Source organism: Puma concolor, chromosome E3, assembly GCF_028749965.1.
Source record: "Puma concolor isolate L17-30 chromosome E3, mPumCon1.1.hap2, whole genome shotgun sequence".
Lineage (NCBI taxonomy): Eukaryota > Metazoa > Chordata > Mammalia > Carnivora > Felidae > Puma > Puma concolor.
The window spans coordinates 28,848,761-28,865,766 of record NC_141682.1 but is presented as its reverse complement, the minus strand read 5'-3'; the positions used below and the strand labels follow the sequence as shown (position 1 = coordinate 28,865,766).

The window sequence follows — 17,006 nt, the reverse complement described above, 5'->3', positions numbered from 1 at the left end:
ATACTACTGACATCGAGTGGGTGGAGACCACCCAAACATTGGATGTCTTCCAAACATCTTACAAAGCCAGGATGGCACCCCACAACAAAAAAGTATCTGGTCCCAAATGTCAATAGTGCAGGTGTTCATGCCCCAAGGGCATCCAGAAGGCATTGTTGAAGCAAGACTGGTTGGTTTGTTCTCATTCTTCCCTCCTGCCTCCAATCCCTTGTTCATCCTATCTCTATTATTGTGGCCCTAGGTGTGGAATAATGGAATGTTGCTATTATTGGCAAACTATTTTGAGAAACCCTACTTTAAAATGGCGATGGGGGGTGGGGAGCATTATCAACAGAAGGCATTTATACTGCCTTGTTTTCCATATCTCTTTAGACCAAACCAGCGACCAAGTGCCCACCAGACACCAAATGCTATCCTGGGTCCGCACTGGCCCAGTGGTGCTCTGGAGTGACAGAATTCTCTCTCAGGAGATAGCTGTCATGATCGGAGCCAGCGTTCAGCAAAACCAGGGAGAGGACAGCTGGGCTCTTCCCACCTTCTCTGCCTCTACTCATCTCCCTGTTCTGGGCACTTCTAGCTCTTTTCCTTACTCCCAGGCAAGTTCATATTCTCAACCATCTAGCTAAGATATTGCCTGCTGTGTAAGTCAGTGTACTCTGAAGAAACAGAACCAATGGGATATGCCTATATATCTGGAAGGAGATTTACTATAGGAAATTGGCTTCCATGATTATGGAGGCTGGTGAGTCCAGTGTGGGATAGCTTGCTGGAGTCCCAGGAAAGTGTGTGGTCCAGTTCTAGTCCAAAGGCAGTCTGCTGGAGGCCCAACTTTTTGTTCTATTCGGGCCTTCAACTGATTGGATGAGGCCCACCCACATTATGGAGGGTAAGCTGTTTACTCAAAGTTCACCAATTTAAATGTTAATCTCATACAAAAGCACCCTCCAAGTTGACAAATAAGATTAACCACCCCACCTGCTAACTAGGGTGGTGGGGTAAATCATGGGACTCTGACCTTACCCTGACGTATGATTATCATGTGTTCCCATCTCAAGCTAACATTGTACGAATGTTGCTGCTACCACTGATGTTATTATTGGTGGTGGAGAAGGGGATGCTAGAAGGAAGAATAAGAGCTCACTTTTTTGGGTCAGCCTGAGGTTTGTTCTGCTGAGCAACATGCTATTTTCTAGAGTAGGGATTGGCAAACTTCAGCCTGATTCCTGTTTTTGTGAATAAGGCTTATTGGAACACAGCCATTCGCTTACAAATTGTCTGTATCTGCTTTCCTGCTACAATGGCAGCATTGAGTATTAGTACAGGGATGGTATGGCCCATAAATATTTACTATCTGGTCCTTTACAGAGCAAGTTTGCCAAAACCATTTTTAAAGGCATGGACTCTATAGTCAAGCTCTCTGGTTTTCATTCCCCACTCCTCTACCTACTGGTTGTGTGATTTGAGCAAGTTACTTAAGCTCTCTGTGCCTCAGTCTCCTCTTCTGTGTACTGGGAATAAAAATAGCATAGTCTTAGATATATACTTGTAAAGTGCTAGTAATGGGGCCCGTCTAAATAAGTGCTCCACTGGCTGTTGTATGTAAGTCAATTTGACAATAAATTATAGTAAATAAATAAATAATAAATAAATAAATAATTAATTAAATAAATAAATAAGTGCTCCACACATGTTGGCTGTCAGTATTATGCTTAGCAGGTATTTGCTTTCCTGAAGGTATGTGAAGGTTGACAGGACCAATTTGGCTGGAGAAGCTATTGGGAAATATTTTTTGAAGGTGGTGGTCAGCAAGAAGAAAGGAATATTAGGAGAGGATTAGTAGGAAGTTTGACATGCAGAAGGCAGTGTCAGCCTCTCCTCTCTCTCCCAAGACAATTGCGCTAAATCTGTCACTCATCAGTGCTTTTAAGGGCATATGGGTTGAACGTATATGTTACCGTGCTGTTTCCAAGGTGGGCACTAGGTGAGAACAAGAACAGCTCCCAGAAGCTGGTTGCACAGTTTTGTGTGTCCAGCCCCTCCTAGGGACAGATGCAGTCTGCTGGGGTCTCTGGACATGGGTAATTCCTGAAGATCCAAGGGGATATGTTTCTAGTAGTGGAATGTGAGACACCACTACAGGCAGTAGAGAGGAGACTCGGGGAGTACTGAGCCTAACCAGTGCTCATACAGCAAGCATCTACTTTTCCTAATATGGCTGGCCCTAGGCATAAGAAAGTCACCATCATTGTGGCCATTGTAAGCCAGAATTGCAAGTAGCTGACCATGAGTAAAACGGGGTTGGCAGATACATTTTATTTAGCCTAAGCAATGTTTTTAAAAACTGAGCCAGGTTTTAGAAATCTAGGGACTTTGCACACACACATGCATGCACACACACACACACATGCACACACTCACACACGATGTCAATGTCTTCCTTCTCCTGAAGCATTAGGAAATGCAACAAGAGCCCCCTTCCCAGATGACAGCAATTGATGCATATTGGGTATCCTGTGCACTTTGACCCACCCACAGTCCCCACTACTCCCTTTTGTGTTACATCAGGCCCTGTAACTCACTCCTGGTACCTGCTTGACCTCTGTAGGCATGAGTTTTCAAGTTCTATGTTACATGTTTGCTGTAAGGGCCAGGAGAGGGAGAGAGGGTATTTTTTTAACAGCACAATCTTTAACTGATGAATTCTTTCTTAATACAGTTCATTTCTGACTACAATAAAGTTCCTATAGATTCTGGAGTCATGGGAAAGTGGGGCTGAAGCAGTCCCTCACTTTACACATGGGGAAACCAAGACTTAAAGAAATTAATTATTTTATTCAAAGGACTAATATCCAAGCCCTTTAACTCCTGGTGTATTTGTGTGTGTGTGTGTGTGTGTGTGTGTGTGTGTGTGTGTGTAAGTGTGTAAGAGAGAGGTGGGGAGAGGAAAGGGGAGGGGGAGAAGAGGGAGAGAGAGACATTTGCAGAGAGATAAGAAAGTTATATTGACAAGGGCTGTATAGCAAACCTCTTCACTTCTGATACAACATTTTTGTTAGTCTGAAAATAGAAACTCCCCCCCCCACCATCACCCCTAGAATTATTAAAAAGGAAGTGTCTATTCTTCCCTTCACCTGATCCATCCCTCCTCTCCTAGAATGGAGAAATAATCGTATCTGCTTGGCAAGATTGGGAAGATAGGATCTGAAGGTGAGTTAGATCATTCCGTTGGGCTTTCTTTTGGGGCACTGGCCTTTTCCCCAGCCAACAGTGACTTATGTAGAATCGGTGTGCCTGGGTCAGGGCTCGGGGCTGGCCTGTGGAGACAGGAGCAGATGTCCACCTCTCTCTGTCTCTACGCCTGAGGCCCAGGACTGTTCTCTTGCAGCCAGTGCTCCTCTTTAGTGGATCAAAGGATCCAGGCTCAGGAGCAGAGACCAGGGAACCACATTGTGGTCGTAGGTCCAAGCCATACCTCCCAGCCCATTGTTACCAATAATAAAGCTAATATGTTAGCCAGCAATTTATTTCTGTGCCTACTTCTCAATTTGTTCATAATGCAAAGGGAAAAAGGTGGTATTTCTAAATAGCACCTGATAGAGATCTCAAAAGGGACAACAGCCAAACTTCTCTGTGGGTTCATCCAGATCAAGGAACAGGAGCAGTTCAGATGACCTTCGTCAGCAAGGTCAGTGTCTGCTTTGGGTGTATACCACATCCCACATCCTAACTCATTTGCGTTTATCAGTGGTTGTTACCGCAGGCAGTTAGTCATGGGTGAATTACGCCTCTGTGCACAGGGAATTGTAACCAGTTTACTCCATAGACAGAGAGGATGGCACTCTGTGTGATGCATACTATGGTTGACCAGTTGGCTGGCTGTTCTGCTTTTATTGTTCTCCATCAAGTTTTTTTTTCCTATTTTATTAATTTCTACAAAGAGAGGGAAGAAACGGTGAGTGGTTTGGCAGGCCAGGTAAGAAACCAAGATCCCTGTACATCAGTCACTTCTCAACACTAACCTCTTCAGTTCCCAAGATCATCAGAAACCGTTAGATCTGTTTAACAACAGGGTTTTTTGAGATAGCCCCATTCCTTCCAATGCCAAGGCTAATGGGTTCATGGGATTCAAGATTTCTTGCTGCCTGCCAGTCCTTTGTGTTGAAAAGATATCTTTATTTTTTTAAGTTTATTTATTTATTTTGAGAGAGATAGAGAGTGCATGAGTGGGGAAGGGGCAGAGAGAGAGGGAGAGAGAGAATTCCAAGCAGGCTCCACACTGTCAGAGCAGAGCCTGACATGGGACTTGAACTCAGGAACCGTGAGATCATGACCTGAGCTGAAATCAAGAGTCAGATGCTTAGCCAATTAAGCCACCCAGGTGCCCCAAAAAGGTATCTTTAAAATACATCAACTCAAAAATTCATATGAACGAATGTATCCTGGGGAAGATGAGACTCTAGTGTAAGCATGGGGTGCCTCTTAATTGCCACTGGTAGTGTAACCATTGACTTCATCCAGAATGTCCCCACCTTCTGCACGGAAAATTTATTTGCCCATCTTGCTCTTACTTCCTTTCTGCAACTTAAGCCATTTAGAGAGGCACTATCTCATTTACACAGACAACCACACATTGTATGATTTGTTTATGTAAAACGCCCAGGAAAGGTAACTCCTTAGAGATAAAACGTAGATTCATGATTGCCAGGAGCTAGAAGTGAGAACAGGGATTAACTATAAATGGGCACGTGGGATAATATCATTGGGGTGACAAAAATATGCTAAAAGTAGACTATGTTGATGGTCACACAACCTGATAAATTTGCTAAACATTGTTACAATGGGTAAATGTTATGGTGGATAATTTATACCTCCATAGAGTTGTTGATGAAAAAAAAGAAGAAGAAGAAGAAAGTGAGGTAGACACTGTGGCGGTTGTGTCTTGCTCACATTCCCAAGACTTTTAGTTTTCATACAGGCTCACTGACTCCACCTCCAATCCTAGAACTCCTTGCCTGAGGCTTTCTCTGGCCATCAGAGCCCACTGTGCCCACATGTGTGGCAGACTGCAGGTGCCAGGGAACTCATGTCCCTTGAGAACAGCCCTTGACCACTAACTGCTAGGACTTGGAGTACAAATACCCCAGCTCTCTTGCCTTGTGGGCACATCTTACATGGCATCTCCCAAAGTTCTCCAAGTGGGATTGAACTCCAGTTTCTCATATTGGTCACTTGCTTGAAGAGATCATTTTATAGGCTTCTTTTACTTCCCCCTTCCTGCCTCAATTTCCTACTCTTTCCTTCTGGTGTTTTCTGGGGTCCCCAATGAAATATATTATTACTTCCACTTACATCTTTGTCTTGGGGTCTACTTTTAGGGTAACCCACTGGAGAGGATGTATTGGAAATTGTTAAGAACTAAGAGTTGATTAAACAATTTAAATTGAAGTTAAGCAGTGACCTTGGAGTCTGATTTCCTGGGTTAGAGTCTGAGCCCTACCTTACTTGCTACTTATGTGACTCTGCCTAAGTTCCTTGGCCCTAAAGTCTCCTATGTCTCATCTGTCAAGTCAGGGTAACCATAGTGTGTATGTGATAGGGACACTGTGGGGTTGTCATGCAGTAGTGCAGCTGGAGCTCTTCACAGAGGAATTGGCACGTAGTAACTGTGTAATAAGATGTAATTATATGTGATTTTATGGGGTGATGACTGGTCCATTAAATAATCACAGACATTTGAACCTGAAAAAAAAAAAAAGGATTGGTTGGATTTCCTGAGGCTTATTCATAGAGTGTTGCCTCTGTAGCAAGATCATAAAGCTTTGGCCTTGTTGCTTGGGTAACACGAGTACTACCATCACCAAATGACACTGGCCACTCTGGGGTTGAGCAGAAAGTGGAACAGATGATGCCTTATTGTGTCTTGATGAACAAACTGGATTGAATACTTCTCCAGAGGGACCCATTTAACTAAAGTGATTATCAAAAATTAGTAGAATTAGTTTTACGACCTTCTAAAAAGAAGCAGACATGATCACATTTTATTTGATTCCATGTTAAGCCAGGGTTGCTCATCGGATAGATAAGCAATCTTGCTGTGATTGATTGTAGACTTTAGAAGTCATTTTCCTTGCCTTAGCCTAGATCCTCATCTGTAAGAAGGAAATAGCAATGCTTGCCTCAGAAGGATATCTTGGAGATTATATGACTCATTTTATGTAAAGAGAACTGGACAAGGTCTAGCTTGTAGCAGGTGGGCAGCATTCACTCTTCTTCTTCTTTTTTTTTTTTTTTTTTTTGAACTCCTCTGTTAATGCTTCTCCAGTGATGCTAACTTGGATAGGGATTTGGTTCCTTCAACCTGTAGGAAATAGAGCATGTGCCAGAGCTTAAGTGACCCTCACTAAACTGGCAGAAATAATCCAGCATACATGGCAAATACACCGCCATTCCCCCTTCTACAACAATAGCAGACATTACTAATCGATCATCGCTCTTTTCATTTGAGTTTGGATACAGTCCCAGAATCTTTTCCAGCAGAGCACTCTATGCCACTACTACCAACTGATCAAATTTGGCATGCAAGATGAAAGTTATTTGCCAACTTCCAGTGTCAGCTTAAAAATAATGGAGTTTAGCACAAATTCTGGAACTCAATAAATACTTAATAAGTGGACAACTAAGAGTAAATAAATGCAAGGAGATTATTTAATACTGCCATCGCCTATGTCCTTACTAGCAATCCTGCTCAGAGATCAAGCCCAAATTACTCAGAGTTCCCCCACCTACATTGTGCATCTTTCCTTAGTGACAGAAAGTTTTGGAGAATACCCGGAATACTCATAGTCCCAAAGGAACATCCTCGGAAGATCTATATATTGGTATGATCTTATCTTGGGAGATTAAATCTCCCTATTATAGCATTTCTATCCAGCGCTGGCTGCACAGAAACTTCCCAGAAGTCTAAGTTATCTGAAGAGCTATTCTGGCAATGAAGGAGAAATCCTTAATTGGTAGAACACAGTCAACTATTTTCTGACCAGGAGGCACATCTCAAAACTGTATGTCAGGAGGCTGTGACTGAGCTGTAACCCGGAAGCTGATGGCGATCTCCTTAGGAAATTGGTTTTAGCCATAGGAGTGATGGCTCTTTTAAAACAAAAAGACCAGCATCGGACATCAAGTCTGCAATTCCAAACATTCCATGCTATTATAGTCACTGCAAGACTGATTCATGGTCTGATGTTTGCTTTTTTCTATTATAAATGTAAAAGTATTCACTATATTTGTATAATTATGAAAATTAAACACATTTATTATAAATGCAAAAAATCTGAAAGAGGAAAACAAATTCATCTGTAGATTCACCACTCAAAGATAGCCAGTATTAAAATCTGGGGTATTTCTGGGGTGCCTGGGTGGCTCAGTGGGTTGAGCGTGGAACTCCTGATTTCTGCTCAGGTCATGATCTCATGGTTCATGGGATCGAGGCCCACATTGGGCTCTAGAGTGACACCATAAAGTCTGCTTGGGATTCTCTCTCTCTCTCTTCCCCTGCCTTCTAAATAAATATACTTAAAAAAATAAAATATGGGGTATTTACATCTTGTCATATTTCAACACATATTTAAGCATAATTATGCTTGTGTATTACACACAAATATTATATAAAAACCTTTATGTCCTGAAGGTTTTTTAAAATTTTAACTATGGGGATGCTTCAATCAGTTAAGCATCTGACTTCAGCTCAGGTCATGATCTCCCGATTCGTGAGCTGTCAGCACAGAGCCTGACATGGGGCTCGAACCACAAACCATGAGATCATGACCTGAGCTGAAGTCAGACACTTAACCGACTGAGCCACCCAGGTGCCCCAGAGCTGCCATGTTTAATCACTGTGCTGTGCCTCAGCTAAGGGAACGCATGCTCAAAATCGTGAGTGATGGCAGAGTACTGATCTCCCATTCAGCTTTCTGACAGTTGACCTATGTGAAGCGGCATATCCCAATTCTAGAAACAAGGAATCTGTACTTTATACCCTTGATGAAGTAGGATACCCCATGTTCTGCAGCTAATAAACAAACGTGGGCTTAGTGGCCTGAATATTTTTAATGGATTTATTGAGATATAACTTACATACTGTAAAAATTCACCTGTTTTGGTATGTTTACACTTCTGCAACGATTACCACAATCTAATTTTAGAGCATTTCCATCAGCCCGAAAAGAAATTATGTAACCCATTAGCCATTACTTCCCATATCCCTCTGCCCCCAGCCTCTGGAAATCACTAAGTGTTTTTCTGTCTCAATAGATTGGCTTATTCTGGACATTTCATATAAATGAAATCATACAGTATATGGCCTTTTGTGTATGGTTTCTTTCTTGAGCGTGTTTTTGGGACTCATCCATGTGATAGTATAAATCAGTACTTAATTCCTTTATCTTGCGAAATAGCTGTTCAATATGCCACGAATGTTTTCACCATCCTAGACACCTTTCTCTCTCATTCCTTCCCATTTTATAAGACTCAGTGTGTTCAAAACTGGCTTCCCCTTTCTCAAGTCAAGCGCTGCTAATCTTCTTCTCTTCCTGTTCTACTTCATTCTAGTTCATTTCTCTGTCTCCTCTGAAATTTTCAGTGTTTTGTTTTATTTATATTCAGGACCCTATCCCATCTGGAATTTCCTTGTACTTGATCTAAGATAAGAGCTCAACATTATTTTCTTCCAATGGAAATTTAGTTAAACCACATTACCCTATTGGATTCAAATATCACCTTTGTTATATATTTGAGTTCTCTGTAAGAGGTTTAGGTGAGCTATTTTTTTCTATTCCTAAGCCAGAAATACCACATTTATATGGTATTTGACTTCATGGTATATTCAAAATACCAGTGAAGGTAAGTATGTCCCTGCCATTTATTTATTGGCTATTTTAGAGCATTTCCTTTTCCGTTTGTTGAATCCAGTCTTCTCCTTTCCCTTCCCTTAGCACTGATAGCAAACTGTTGATATTCTAATCGATACTGGGGATTTTAGTTAATTTTATTTATTAATTTGAGGAAGGCTTGTGTTTCATTTATTTAAATGAATAAATTTATAATAAACTTATTTAAATAACTTGTTTACATGGTTCTCACTCAAGAACATAGTATTTATTTTCACTTTTATAGATCTTGTTTTATGAAATCAGTCACATTTTGAAGATCATTTTAAAAATGGTTTTCTTCTAAGGGGCGCCTGGGTGGCACAGTCGGTTAAGCGTCCGACTTCAGCCAGGTCACGATCTCGCGGTCCGTGAGTTCGAACCCCGCGTCAGGCTCTGGGCTGATGGCTCAGAGCCTGGAGCCTGTTTCCGATTCTGTGTCTCCCTCTCTCTCTGCCCCTCCCCCGTTCATGCTCTGTCTCTCTCTGTCCCAAAAATAAATAAATGTTGAAAAAAAAAATAAAATAAATAAAAATGGTTTTCTTCATATAAGTCCTGAATCTTTTCTTCTTAAGTGGTTTTCTAAGTTATTTCATAGTTGGTGCTGTTGTGACTGGGATATTTTATCCATCCAATTTCTCCTCGTATCTGTTTCAGAGTCATTATTGTTAGTATGTAGAAAAGCTACTAAGATTGTATAATTTTATTGTTTCCAGTCACTTCACAAATGCTCTCCTTGATTCTACCAGGATTATTGTTTTGCTCTTTTATTTTTCACTAGAGTCAGTTAGTTTTTCTTCGTGCATAGAGCAAGTCATCAGGAAGAAGAGTGTAGGCTCTTCTTTTCCAATATTTACCTGGTTATTTTATTTTCTTGTCTAGATACATTTTCAGAACTTCTGAAATTATTTAAACATTTTAATTGTTGCCATTTTAAAATATATATTTTTGTCCAATGGCCTTCATTATATTTAGGTAACTTCTTCCTTTTAATGTTTTAATAAGATGGTGACTTATCAGGAATGACTGCCAAATTTAATCAAATGGCTTCTCAGCTTCACCTTTAATTTTTTTTTTATGTTTATTTATTTCTGAGACAGAGAGAGACAGAGCATGAGTGGGGGAAGGGCAGAGAGAGAGGGAGACACAGAATCAGAAGCAGGCTCCAGGCTCTGAGCTGTCTGCACAGAGCCTGACACAGGGCTCGAACTCACAAACCGTGAGATCATGACCTGAGCTGAAGTCAGTCGCTCAACCGACTGAGCCATGCAGGCACCCCATCAGCTTCACCTTTAATATATTGATGTGATTAATGGATTATGTTGATACCTTCCCTGGTTCCAACCTGCCTTGAATTCCTGGAATAAACTCTTCCTGGTCATAACACTTTACTCCTTTGATGCTAGTACCTTATTCAAAGGATTTGTCTTTATTCATAAGTAATATTTACTTATAGTTTTCTTGGCTGGTACTATCTTTATCAACTGTGTTTTAAAAGAATTGAAAAGCTTCTCATTACATTCTATGGAAGAGGTTACCTACCCTGGCTACACTTGAGAACCATCTGGATATTTATACCTGGCACAACACAGACAAATTGGAGAGGAATATCTGGGGGTAAGGTTTGGACAGCATTAGTTTAAAAAAAAATTACCTGGTGATTTTGTCATTCAGTCAAGTCTGAAAACCAGTGTGTATGATTAGGAATTGTTTAAATAACATTAGAGCAATCTAGTTTTTTTTTTTTTTTAATGTAAGATTAATATAGAACTCAGCAATGATACTCTCTGATCTGGGGGTCTTTTTAATGATGTATCTTCCATATCTTTGGTAACTGGTTTCTTCAAATTTGTCAACTTCTCTTGTGTCATTTTAAATATTTTTTCAATAAGCCATTTTATCTCAGTTATCAAATGCGTTGTCATAGAATTGCATATGATATTGTCTTCCATTTCTCTTCTCACCTGTAACTTTGGTTAAGTGTTTTTTTAAAAAATTTGTTTAATATTTATTCATTTTTGAGAGACAGAGAGAGACATGAACGGGGGAGGGGCAGAGAGAGAGAAAGACACAGAATCTGAAGCAGGCTCCAGGCTCTGAGCTGTCGGCACAGAGCCCGATGCGGGGCTCAAACCCACAAGCTGTGAGATCATGACCTGAGGTGAAGTCAGATGCTTAACCGACTGAGCCACCCAGGTGCCCCCCCTCTTTTTTTAAAATAAAGTTTATTTATTTATTTTGAGAGAGAGAGAGAGAGAGAGAAAATGCCTGTGTGCCTGCAAACAGGTGAGGGGCAGAGACAGGGAGGGAGAGAATCCTGAGCAGGCTCTGTGCTATCAGTGCAGAGCCCATTGAGGGGCTCGATCTCACAAACCGTGAGAGCATGACCTGAGCCAAAATCGAGAATCGGACACTTAGCTGACTTAGCCACCCAGGGGCCCAAGTCCTCTTTTTGATAGAACCATATTTTCTATTTTCTTTCATCAGACATGGCCAGGGGGTTAATCAACAGAGTGACTCAATGTTTGTGTACATTACAAAATGATCACAATTAGTCTAGTTAACACCTGTCCCCATACATAGTTGCAAAATTTTGTTTCCTTGTGATGAGAACTTGTAAGATCTATTTTTTAAAGCAAGTGTCATATATACAATACAGTATTATTAACTATAGTCACCGTGCTATCCATCACATCCCCATGACTTACTTATTTTATAACTGGAAGTTTGTACCTTTGACCCCCTTCACCCAATCTATTTTTTTTAAGTTTATTTATTTATTTTGAGAGAGACAAGAGACAGAGACAGCACGATGGGGGAGGGGCAGAGAGAGAGAGAGAGAGAGAGAGAGAGGGAGACAGAGAATCCCAAGCAGGCTCCACTGCCAGCACAGAGCCTGACACGGGGCTCAGACCCACGAAAGTGCGAGATCATGACTTGAGCTGACGCCAGGAGTTGGACGCTTAACAGACTGAGTCACCCAGGCGCCCCCAATCTGGTAGTTTTAAAAATGAGCTTTTGAGTTTATTTTCCTCTCTGCTACATATGCTTTCTATTCCATTAACTTCCAGCTTCTATCATTATTAGTTTTCTATTCAGAATTTCTTTTAGTTTCTTTTGTTCTCATTCTAACCTCCTGGGGTTTATAACCATTTCCCTTGTTGTTTTATTAGTCATTCTTTATAATGAAGGCACTGAAGTCTATTATTTTTCCTCTGACTACAGCTTTTGTTATATTCCATAGATTCTATTACAACGTGTTCTCTTATTTATTGCTGTAAAAAAGATTGAATTTTTGTTGTCTAGAATTATGTTTGTCAATTTTTAAGTTAGAAAAATAGGTACTTCTAACATTATCAGATTATTATCGGAGAGAATTTGGCTTGAGAAAAATCTCTTTTATTTGTTGAGGCTTTCTTATGTCCATTGTGTATGGCAGATTCCATGGATTTTAGAAAATATATTTATTTTCTGTTAAGGTAAGCATGTTTCTGTGTGTGTCTACTAAATTGAGTTTGTAGGCTGCACAATACAATTGCCTTTACTTATTCTTACTTCTATTTATCTGCTTGAAAGGGAAAACAAGTGTATTGATTTCTTCAGATACATATGTATTTATTTTCTCAAGTTCCTATTGTTTTTCTTTTTTAAATTTTTTTTTTCAACGTTTATTTATTTTTGGGACAGAGAGAGACAGAGCATGAACGGGGGAGGGGCAGAGAGAGAGGGAGACACAGAATCGGAAACAGGCTCCAGGCTCCGAGCCATCAGCCCAGAGCCTGACGCGGGGCTCGAACTCACGGACCGCGAGATCGTGACCTGGCTGAAGTCGGACGCTTAACCGACTGCGCCACCCAGGCGCCCCCCTATTGTTTTTCTAATGGTGTTCGGTTTTGTACTGAATGCTCGGCATTGCTCTAAGTGTTTTTGTTTGTTTGTTGAAGTAGGGTTCACACCCAGTGTGGAGCCCAGTGAAGGGCTTGAACTCACCACCCTGGGATCAAGACCTGAGCTGAGATCAAGAGTTGGATGCTTGGGGCGCCTGGCTAGCTCGGTGGATTGAGCATCCCATTTGGCTCAGGTCATGATCTCACGTTCATGGGTTCAAGCCCTGCGTCAGGCTCTGTGCTGACAGCTCGGAGCCTAGAGCCTGCTTCGGATTCTGTGTCTCCCCCTCTCTATGCCCCTTCCCTGCTCATGCTCTGTCTCTCTCTCTCAAAAAATAAAATAAAAGTTAAAAAAAATTTTTTTTTGAATCAGACACTTAACTGGCTGACCCACCCAAGCGCCCTGCTCCAAGTGCTTGGTACCATGACATCATTGGTTTGAGCATTATGACCATCCTAGGAGAAGGGTGAGATGTCCTCCCAGAAGGAGCAGGGATGGGAAAAAATTTGCCAAATCCCCAGAGTTAAGAAGTAGATTCAAACCAGGGTGCTTTGTATCCAGAGGCTCGTTCTCAACTGTCACCCTGCGTCTGACACGTAGGGCATGACCGAATTTCCTCTCCTGCAAATGGCCCCCCATTGCATGGCTAGTGTGGGTTCCCTCTCTTCTTAGGGACTCTCTTTCTGGAGCTACAATCAGTGGCTCCCATGGGAGGGCCAGACTCAAGCCAGGATAATGATCACCCTTTGCTGAGATGTTTCTGGACTATGACTGAGAAAATGATTCATTCACTGATCCAGCAAAATTTAATTAAACACCTACTATGTGCCAGGTACTTAGTGCTGCGGATAGGGCAGTCAACAAAACAGACAAAACCTACCCTCAGGGAGTGTGTGATCTAGTCGGGGGGTGGGGAGGGAGACAGACATCAAACCTAAAACTATGATCAGTGATTTATTTATGAAAGGTAACAAGTGCCACAGAAAACAACAGCACCAAGCACCGGGCAATCAGGGGTGCTGGCTCGGGCAGTGCAGTTTCATTGGGATGGTCAGGAAAGGCTTAGCTGAGAAGGGGTCCTTTGTGCAGAAGCTTGGCCAAGGTCAGGGGCAGGGTGAGGCATGCAGGTAGCCCGGGGGAAGAGCCCTGCAGACAGAAGGAAGAGCCAGGGCATTGCAGTGACGTGGGCCTGCCTGGTGTGTCCCAGACCAGAAGGGAGTCAGGGGCAGGGGAGTAGCTCAGGAGGTGAGAGGTATGCAGAGCTTCCGAGCAGCTTCAGAGTGTGTGAATCTGGTGGGCAGGGAGCACAGGCCTGATTTAGGGCAAACGGGAGACCCTAAGTTAATTGTTTTGCAGCCATGCTGGGAGGGGAACAGAAACTTGGGGAGGATGCTGGAGAGGGAAGTGGGGCCAAGAGAGGGCTATTTGTGTTTGTTTATTTGTTTGTTTTAATGTTTATTTATTTTTGTGAGAGAGAGAGAGAGAGTAGGGGAGGGGCAGAGAGAGAGGGAGACACACAGTCCGAAGCAGGCTCCAGGCTCTGAGCTGTCAGCACAGAGCCCGCGGTGAGGCTCACAGACCGTGAGATCATGATGGGAGCCAAAGTCAGACGCTCAACCGACTGAGCCACCCAGGCTCCCCTATTTGTGTTTGTTTTTAACCAGAGAAGTAGCAGTAAGTTTGGATGGTGGAGGGAACAACGAGTTGGATGGAGTTGGAGCCATCCATACGTGGGGTGAGGCCCCCGGGCAAGTGCAGGAGGGGCCCTCCGTCAGGAGCCAGGGTGGTTTGTCCATCAGCACTCACTCAGCACTCCAAGCAGGGGAGTGGGGAAATGAGGCCCAGGCAAGGGTGAAAAGGAGAGGAGGCCCAGAAGTGGAGGGCGTCCGAACATGTGGCCTAAGGCCCGGAGGGTGTGTGGACTAGCAGAATGTGAGGTGGTAGGGCAGCATCGAGGGTCCGCTTGCGGCCCACGGTCATGGAGGGCGATTCTGTCCCTTTGTGGTGGCTGTGGCATGTGACCCTCAGGAGCTCTGGCAACTGCGTTTCTTATACGTGGAGAGCGTTGCTCTGCCATGAGAATCACTCAAGCGCTCAGAGAGAAGCAGAGGCAGGGGCTGAAGCACCTGGCTTGCATGTTGGGGTCTCTGGGTCCAGCTCTTCCCAAGGCTTATCTCCATCCCTGGCCTTCGTTCAGGTAAATGGTTCAGTGTCACCACACACCTCAGCATACCGGATATGGAAACAGAAACCCACCCTGAGTGGCTTCGATCAGTGGGAGGTTCACTCTCAGGTTTGAAAAGCAGTTCAAGGGTGGGCCACATAGAGCAGATCAGAAAGTATCAGGGACCTAGGCTGCTTCTGTCTTGCTAGCACATCGTCTCTAGCACTGGCTTCTATCCTCATGGACACAAGCTGGCTGCTGGAGTTCCAGCTATCCTTCCTGCATTCCAGACAGAAAGGGCACTCATCCCACCCAATTTAGCACCCTCTCCCAAAGGATTTCTTGGAAGCTTCACAATGATGTTTACTGCTCTCTCTTAGATCATCCTTAATGACTAGGAAAGCTGGGAACCATTGCTTTGTTTGGGCACACCGTCACCCTAAATAAATCAAGATTCTTGGCCAAGGAAGAAGGGAACAATGGATATTTCGTAGGCAGTCTGCAGACTCAGCATAATTTGATTATGCTTTCAATAAACTACCTTTTCCCTTAAGTCTTTTTGGAGTGGATTCCTGAGGTCTACAAGCAAAAAGATATTCGGAAGACAAGACGCTGAGTAATCCCAGTAGCTAAAATATGGGTTGAGATGGTGCAGAACAGAGTCTGCAAACAAGATGGGGACGATGAGTTTGTGAGGACGAGGCTGAACCTGCCAATGCAGGGATACAGGGTTAGGTGGAAACTTCAGTCACATGGAAAGCCTTCGAGAGGGCTGAGGGTAGATTAATAAAATAAAAGGATACTTGGACAAACGATACTTGTGATTTAATGCAGCAGCTCCTCCCAAGCCTTTTTTTTTTTTTTTTTTTTGGTAAGATGGTATCTTTTTAATTTTTTCTCTTTTTTTATGGAATTTTTCCTGACCCATTCCGTATACTACACCACCAGTAAGATGAGTCTTTGTTAACCAGGGTTTGAGAAAATCCAAAATGACAGAACACCGGCTATGAATTAAGTGGCATTTTTCACTTATACATCCCAATGGCATATATATGAAAACATAGAGCTCCCGTTATTTATTCGCCCAACAGATGATGCTTGGTGTGTGGAAAGAATCACAGCCCTCTAAAAGTCGCGATTTGTGAGACAGCGTATGAAAAACTCCAGTGGCCTTCCGTCCATGAGGGAGGGACCAGCCCTCACCGGCCCATTGTTGTCACTAGCAGAGGGCTCATGGCTCTCTGGTGTTCCTTGTGCACATAAGTAACTGGTCTCAGCCCTGCCTGCCCACGAGAATGTAAGTCCCATGAGGACAGGGCCCAGCTGTGCCCCCCTTCACTGCTGTATCCTCAGCATGAGCACTGTCCTGGGCATCGGGTAGGTTCTCAGTAAATATTTGGTGTAGTCCTGAATACAGGACTTGGCACATAGTAAGTGCTCAATGAATATTAGCTCTATCTCCATTATCATCACCACCACCATTTTTTATTTTATGTTTTAAAGTTTATGTATTTATTTTGAGAGGGGGGAGTGGCAGAGAGCGAGAGGGAGAGAGAGAATCCCAAACAGGCTCCATGCTGTCAGCACAGAGCCTGACGCAGGGTTCAGTCTCATGAACCGTGAGATCATGACCTGAGCTGAAATCAGGAGTCAGACGCTTAACCGACTGAGCCAAGCAGGGGACCCTAAACAGTTACTTTAAAGAAAAAGAAAAGATGCCTGCCACGATGGACCTGGAGTGGGTCCTTCTTTCAAACATCACAGCGTTGCAGGGTAGGGTTCAGGCTGTGAGAGCTCAGGGGTCGGAGGGCTGGTGCCGTGCAAGGTCAGATAATCCTGCAGGCAGTATGGTGGTTTCTGGTTTTTCATGCGTCCTTTCTTCAAGCAGGTGTCTCCTCCTCTCCTCCATCACCCCCAGCCCCGCCCCACACCTGCTACCCTTGCCAACGGCTCGGGGTTCCTTCTGCACAGAATGGATGCCAGCTCCGCTTAGGGACCCCTCCTTTTCCTTGCTGTCTTCAGATCTTTTC

At 43.2% G+C, this 17,006-nt stretch overlaps 1 long non-coding RNA gene across 2 annotated transcripts in view; it reads left to right on the top strand.

The window, feature by feature from the left end:
• Positions 1-16,439, top strand: part of LOC147573092 (uncharacterized) — a 668,158-nt gene extending 651,719 nt beyond the window's left edge. For both annotated transcript variants that reach the window (XR_015245518.1, XR_015245517.1), the window contains one exon: positions 16,068-16,439. This is a non-coding gene — a long non-coding RNA (uncharacterized LOC147573092). The remainder of the gene's footprint in view (positions 1-16,067) is intronic.
• Positions 16,440-17,006: the final 567 nt, after the last annotated feature.